General features: G+C 45.3%; 1 protein-coding gene and 2 long non-coding RNA genes across 5 annotated transcripts in view; 1 reads left to right on the top strand and 2 right to left on the bottom strand.

The window, feature by feature from the left end:
• Window positions 1-238, bottom strand: part of MATR3 (matrin 3) — a 29,948-nt gene extending 29,710 nt beyond the window's left edge. Inside the window, exon 1 of one of the 2 annotated variants that reach the window (XM_014529070.1) lies at window positions 161-238. The gene's annotated coding sequence lies outside the window, so the exon portion shown is untranslated. Of the gene's footprint in view, window positions 1-127 lie in introns of both variants that reach the window. The other variant, XM_014529068.1, reaches the window with a different exon arrangement.
• LOC106723876 overlaps window positions 1-5,773 on the top strand; it is an 18,312-nt gene continuing 12,539 nt past the window's right edge. Inside the window, exons 1-2 of the long non-coding RNA XR_001359615.1 lie at window positions 1-15; window positions 566-673. This is a non-coding gene — a long non-coding RNA (uncharacterized LOC106723876). The remainder of the gene's footprint in view (window positions 16-565; window positions 674-5,773) is intronic.
• LOC102262766 overlaps window positions 928-5,773 on the bottom strand; it is a 20,063-nt gene continuing 15,217 nt past the window's right edge. The window contains exon 6 of one of the 2 annotated variants that reach the window (XR_001359609.1): window positions 928-1,150. This is a non-coding gene — a long non-coding RNA (uncharacterized LOC102262766). Of the gene's footprint in view, window positions 1,151-1,565; window positions 1,745-5,773 lie in introns of those variants that run through there. The other variant, XR_001359614.1, reaches the window with a different exon arrangement.

The raw sequence follows: 5,773 nt of genomic DNA, 5'->3' as shown, positions 1-5,773 counted from the left end.
AGCGGGAGCGAGCAAGTAAGGCGCGCCGCCGGCTCCCCGCAGCCCCTGTCGCAGTCGCTGCCTCCTCCAGGCGGACGCAGAGAACCCCCGGCCACCCCACCCCGATTCTTACCCGCTTCACGCCTACCTTAAGGAAAGGGAGAGGGAAAAGGAGAGGTACCTCTCTCCTAGCGAGCGGGACGCGGAGGCTCCCACAATCCTCCGCAGCAACGGCGCTGGTAAGAGGTGGCAGCAGCAGCAGCCGCCAAAGAGCTCACTCTCGCGAGAGCTTGCCCCCACCCACCTCAGGCCTCCATTCGGCACGCGCCAGGATCCGCCCCCTCCCTGGTGCGCGCACTGCACTCCCGCGCTCAGCGGCAGAGGTGATTCTCTAATCCAGGAGCCCGCCTGTGGCGGGAGGTAAGGAAGCAGCTACAGTTTACGGGTTCGAGTCCTATTTTCTCCCCCCCCCCCAAAAAAACCCTTTTCCAAACTCCTAAATTGCATGGTGTAAAATTTAAATAGGGTATGTGTTAGAAGCGAGGCTTGGGAGTCCTAGGCTTAGATCCGATTTCTATCCTCTCAGGCAAATCTGATTATTTGCGGAGGAATGGTAGGAAGCACTAGGAAGGAGGAACCTATGTCATTCTGGCTGGTTTTCAATCTCAGGAATTCTGTGGAGGACCATTGAGAGGTAAGACAGCAAACCCATCCCACCGAAAAGACCGCCACCGCCATTTGGTGAATTTGATTAAATGTAAAACACTTTGTTCTCTGTTAGTACGTGTTCAAAACAAAACAAAACAAAAACACACTAAGGCGCAATAGGGGATAAGGAGGAGCGGGCATGTGTAATGCTTTCAACAATAAAGAATTATTTTTAAAAAAAGAAACATCAATGATTCAAAAAAAAAAAAGCACACACAAAAAAACTGAGGCGAATTTTGATAAATTGCATAGATCAGGCTGGAGGAAATGGCCATTTATTTCCCTGGGGTTTTAAATGCAAATGCAGAGGGACAGGCGTCTTCTGAAGTAAATCAGTGAATATAAGTCCTGATTAATAGCACTCAAAATTTTTAAACCTTAAGTATGCCGAGTCAGATTCGCATCTTTGAAAAATTATCCTAGGTCCAATGTGAAGATTGTAGAGGCGCATAAATGGAGAAGACTAGAGACAAGTAGAAAACGAGATAATTTAGTAAAAAAGCAGCTAGTCCTGTTAATTTGATTGGATATGGAAGATGAGGGAGAGACATGCCATGGGTGAATGACAACTCTAGGGTTAGCAGTGCTATTAAGGGGCACTGGAAGATGATTCAGCTGGGGAAACAATAAGCACGTGGAATCTGGCATCAATTTTTAAAGTCAGGATTGGTATTTACAGTTCTTGGGCTGACGGAAATGGGTGTGTGTTAGTGGCAAATTCAACTTGATATAAATGAAGCAATGGGAGTTGGAGGACTTAGGATCAATCCTTGGAAAACTAATCACTTGGAGTTGAATGGCAAAGGAGAAAGAGTTGGGGTTGGGGTAGAGGGGAAGCAAAAAAAAAAAAAAATTGGCAAAAGAGAGGAGGCACAGAAATTGTGCTGCCTTGACAACCAAAATACCTTTTATTTGATTTTAGAGAGAAAAAAACAAACACATCTATCCATTGCTCCACCCATTCATGCACCCATTGGTTGATTCCTGCAGGTGCTCTGACCAGAATCCACCTGCACACCAACAAACTGAACTACCTGTCCAAATTTCAAATGATGGACTAGGAAACAAAAGCATGGAGAAAATAACTTACTAGCACTCTCAAGAGTGGGCGCCCATTGTACATGAACACAGCCCATTTATTTAGTCCCTCCTCCAGTTCCTCATTGGCCAAGTACTATTTGGTCACCTATTTCCTAATAGGTCTCCTACGTCTTGCTGTCTCCCATTGGGTTAAAAAAAAAATGGGCGGGGGGCCTTTTCTAGGGGAATCTTCCTAGGACAGATGCTATCAGTCACGTGCACAGCTCTCACACCCTCTTCCCAACCCCCACATCTTGTTTGCTCTGGGGAAATTCAGTAACCACTTGGCCACATGCTGCTTCTTTTCTATAATGATGAATCATAGAGGCATGCGTCCTACACCGAGTATATGGGAAGCAGGAAGATTAAAACTACCCAAAGCAGAAAGATTGGCTATGTTTCTTGTTTTACTATGGGAAATTTTGAGCACAATTATGTTGATAGGAAGGGTATCTTAAGTACAGATTGGTTTAAAAAACAGAAGAGGGTTAATTCATAATGGATGCTCATGTAAGAATGGGATTGGAAGGAGACATGCCTTTAATATAACAGGAAATATGAAGAGGATAGTGCTGAGTTTTCACTAGGGAATTGTTAGGGTTTGGCTGGTGATATGGGCTGTGAAAAAATTTCTTAACTAAAATAAGAGATGCAGCTGTAACCGGTTTGGCTCAGTGGATAGAGCATCGGCCTGCGGACCGAAAGGTCCCAGGTTCGATTCCGGTCAAGGGCATGTACCTTGGTTGCGGACACATCCCCAGTAGGAGGTGTGCAGGAGGCAGCTGATCGATGTTTCTCTCTTAATGATTCTCTCTCATCGATGTTTCTAACTCTCTATCTCTCTCCCTTCCTCTCTGTAAAAAATCAGTAAAATATATATATATAAAAAATAAGAGATGCAGAGAGGAAGTTTATTTTACTTTCCAACGGAGGAAAAGGGCCAAGTATTACTAGTCATTACAGGGCAGGAAAGATAGGGTGGCTTCTGCTTTTAAAGAGCAAGCAATTGAAGTTGCTAAGTGACAAGGGAGGCAGATTTGTGTTGAAATTGAGCAGATACCAGGTTGCCTTGAAAAGTTACTTTGTTTGCTTTTCATGAGACAGTCCAACAGATGTCCCAGGGAGACATAGTATCAATATTTCTCCCAAGCCTATAAAACATGCTGGAGCAAAAGTTATGAAGAGGTCAAAAGAGGCTTGTTTGAAGAGGAGGTGGGAAAGGGAAATTTATATTAACTAGAGACACCTTGGTGTGAATTATCCTTGAGTTGTGAAAACAGCAGGGAGGAGGGGGATGCAAGAATGTAGCCTTGCCCTAGCCCAGTGGTTGGCAAACTGCGGCTCGCGAGCCACATGCGGCACTTTGGCCCCTTGAGTGTGGCTCTTCCACAAAATACCGACTTCTGCACATGGGCCACGAAGTTTCAATCGCACTGTACGTGCGCGCCCGCACGTGGTATTTTGTGGAAGAGCCACACTCAAGGGGCCAAAGAGCTGCATGTGGCTCGAGAGCCGCGATTTGCCGAAGACGGCCCTAGCCGGTTTGGCTCAGTGGATAGAGCATTGTCCTATGGACTGAAGGATCCCAGGTTCAACTCCGGTCAAGGGCATGTACCTTGGTTGCAGGCACATCCCCAGTGGGGGGTGTGCAAGAGGCAGCTGATCAATGTTTCTCATCCATGTTTCTAGCTCTCTGTCCCTCTCCCTTCCTCTCTGTAAAAAAAATCAATAAAATATATTTTTTAAAAAAAAGAGTGTACCCTTGAAAGTTGCTTATCTTTAAATATATCTTTTTAATTGATTTCAGAGGGAGGGAAACATAGAAACATCAATGAGAATCAGAGATTAGCTGCCTCCTGCACCCTGCACCCTGGGGATCAAGCCCACAACCTGGGTATCTGCCCTGACTGGGAATCAAACTGTGACCTCCTGGTTCATAGGTCAATGCTCAACCACTGAGTAATGCTGGGCAAGTGTGGGAAACCGCCTATTGTCTTCACTAGCAGAGAGGTGTAGACAGAGAACCCTGAAGGCTGGTGACCTTTGAAGCCCTAGCAAAGGTCAGAGCTGTGCACCACCTCTGTTAATCCAGATAATGGTAGCTGAAGCAACCTCCCCACCTTTAGGCATGTAAATCCTTATTGAGAATAATAGTCTGTGTGTCACTGGAACCTCCCTGCCTAAGGGCTATACTATGGGTCGATCCCAAACCAAATAAAAGGTTGGTGCGGCCAGAGCACCAGTGGAAGTCTTTCCTCTTGAGTTGGACTTACCCGCCTGGCCCCCCAATATTTCCAAATTATCTCTTGTCTCTTCTTTCATTTGTGTGCCGCTCCTCTTCCAGATCCTGAACCCTGAACCACCACTGGAACCTCCCTGCCTAAGGGCTATACTATGGGTCGATCCCAAACCAAATAAAAGGTTGGTGCGGCCAGAGCACCAGTGGAAGTCTTTCCTCTTGAGTTGGACTTACCCGCCTGGCCCCCCAATATTTCCAAATTATCTCTTGTCTCTTCTTTCATTTGTGTGCCGCTCCTCTTCCAGATCCTGAACCCTGAACCACTCGGGACGTGGAGGGAAACATTTACAACAGGCAAGAATAGAGGAGCGGTTTGAATCAGAGGAACCAACAATCTTAGGGCTTAATTACCAGGTGCTTCTAAATTGTGGAAGGCCACAGCAAAGAAGAGAGGCCTTATTTTTTTTTCCTTACAAGAATTATAGTCAGGTGACTAAAATTTTCTGTGATTAAGTTACCTGTTGAGAGGTCTAGAGTTGTACCTGGGGAAATTTTAAGTAACCCCTGTAGAGCAGAACTACAATCCCACATCTCCATGATTTCCTACAGGTTTTGAAAAGGCATTTCGAGCTCCTCTGAATAAACGATGTTTAAGCCCACACTACAAAGCTTTGGAATGAAATTTTGGGGCTCCTAATCCTCTAAAGAATTTTGGGTCTTCCACTCAAAACCAGATGCTTTTTACTGAAAATCTGATTCCAATTTATCTTGGTTAAGACTTCCCTTTATGTTGTCCACAGTTATTTGATGGCACAAGCTCTGCTCCTCCAGAGACAGAAACATGCATTTACTCATGCTTTTGTGTAAGGTTGTAATGCCATCTGGTGATTCAAAGAAGAAAAGTCAAACTTTTTCAGTTGAGTAATTATTTATTGAGGATCTGCTTAGTGCAGTGGTTCTCAACCTTCTGGCCCTTTAAATACACTTCCTCATGTTGCGACCCAACCATAAAATTATTTTCGTTGCTACTTCATAACTGTAATGTTGCTACTGTTACGACGACCGCCAAAGGGGTCGCGACCCACAGGTTAAGAACCGCTGGCTTAGCGGCTCATTAGCAAATATACCTTGGAAGCCAAATATAAGATTTCTCATGTTTGTGTTACTAGAGATTGGATGTGCTGTGCATCAAGGATGGTAATGATGGTACAAAGCAAGAATGCCTACTGAGACTTTGAAAGGACTAAGTGAAAAGTTTGGTAAAGCTATTCTAGCTAATAAAAGTAATATGCAAATTAACCCTCACTCCATCACAAAGATGGCGGCGGCTACATAACTGGAGCAGCAGGAGGCTCGGGTTGCCCCCAACGATGGAGGAAGCCAAGCTTCCCTCCTGCCCTGCTGGCCCTGAGGTCGGCTCAAGGCTACAAAGTTTCAATTATAGAAGATAAATAAACCCCAGATACCTTCTTCTAACCTGCATGGCCTCTGCTCAAGGAAGCACTGGGAACATGGGTTTCCAGGAAGCTTCTAGTCCAGCCGTGGGCAAACTACAGCCCGTTTGAAATGAATAAAACTAAAAAAAAAAAAAGACCGTACCCTTTTATGTAATGATGTTTACTTTGAATTTATATTAGTTCACACAAACACTCCATCCATGCTTTTGTTCCGGCCCTCCGGTCCAGTTTAAGAACCCATTGTGGCCCTCGAGTCAAAAAGGTTGCCCACCCCTGCCTTAGACCCTCGGGGGAGGGGGAGCTGGGTCAT

Source organism: Myotis brandtii, unplaced genomic scaffold (genome assembly GCF_000412655.1).
Source record: "Myotis brandtii unplaced genomic scaffold, ASM41265v1 scaffold668, whole genome shotgun sequence".
In the NCBI taxonomy this organism is placed as follows: Eukaryota; Metazoa; Chordata; class Mammalia; order Chiroptera; family Vespertilionidae; genus Myotis; species Myotis brandtii.
The sequence above is the reverse complement of the archived record's forward strand: the minus strand, read 5'-3'. Positions and strand labels throughout refer to the sequence as shown.